General features: G+C 33.5%; 1 pseudogene; it reads right to left on the bottom strand.

Annotated features, from left to right (window-relative positions):
• Nucleotides 1-434: 434 nt before the first annotated feature.
• Nucleotides 435-532, bottom strand: LOC138832738 (U6 spliceosomal RNA; annotated as a pseudogene).
• Nucleotides 533-817: the final 285 nt, after the last annotated feature.

Here is an 817-nt window from a genome sequence, read left to right as displayed (position 1 = left end):
TTTCCCCTTCCCCGCCACAAATTATACCGACATCAAATACAGTGAAAGCAGGGGTTATACTGTGGGGGAGGGACATACAAAGCAACAAAGAAATTATCTTATAAATGCGTTAGAAACTATCTCATGAAAGAAAAAAAAACATTTGAATACATATCTTAGGGTTCATTTCCCTAACATCAACTTATCTGACCTTTTCTGATTGACTCAGACATATACTAGATATTGCAAATAAGGGAATCCATGGGACCTGTGTTTCTTTGGGCCTGGCTTACTTCACTTAATATAATTTTTCCAAGCATTTCCATTTCCTAACAAATGGGGCAATGTCATTCTTTCTGATGGAGGCATAGAATTCCATTGTGTATATATACCAAATTTTCTTGATCCATTCATCTACTGAGTGGCATCTGGGTTGGTTCCATATCTTAGCTATAAAAAATATGGAACTTTTCACGAATTTGCGTGTCATCCTTGAGCAGGGGCCATGCTAATCTTCTCTGTATCGTTCCAATTTTAGTATATGTGATTTCACTTTTTCAGGTTTTTTCCCTGTTTAGTATGTTGTTGGTAAGTTTGTCAGATATCATTTTTATTGTGGTCAGGAACATTCCTTCAATGACTAATTTCTTAACATTTTTAAAAACTTACATCATTTGAGATAATCATGTGACTTTTGCCTTTGCTACAGTTTATGATCTATGTTATTGATTTACATATGTAAACTCATCATTGTATCCAGATCTTTTATATATGTTGTTGAGTTTGGTTTGCAAGTATTTTTTTGAAGATTTTTGCATTATGTTCATCAAAAAGATAT

The sequence above is a fragment of the Dipodomys merriami genome, unplaced genomic scaffold (genome assembly GCF_024711535.1).
Source record: "Dipodomys merriami isolate MVZ:Mamm:240054 unplaced genomic scaffold, mDipMer1.0.p SCAF_2, whole genome shotgun sequence".
Lineage (NCBI taxonomy): Eukaryota > Metazoa > Chordata > Mammalia > Rodentia > Heteromyidae > Dipodomys > Dipodomys merriami.
The sequence above is the reverse complement of the archived record's forward strand: the minus strand, read 5'-3'. Positions and strand labels throughout refer to the sequence as shown.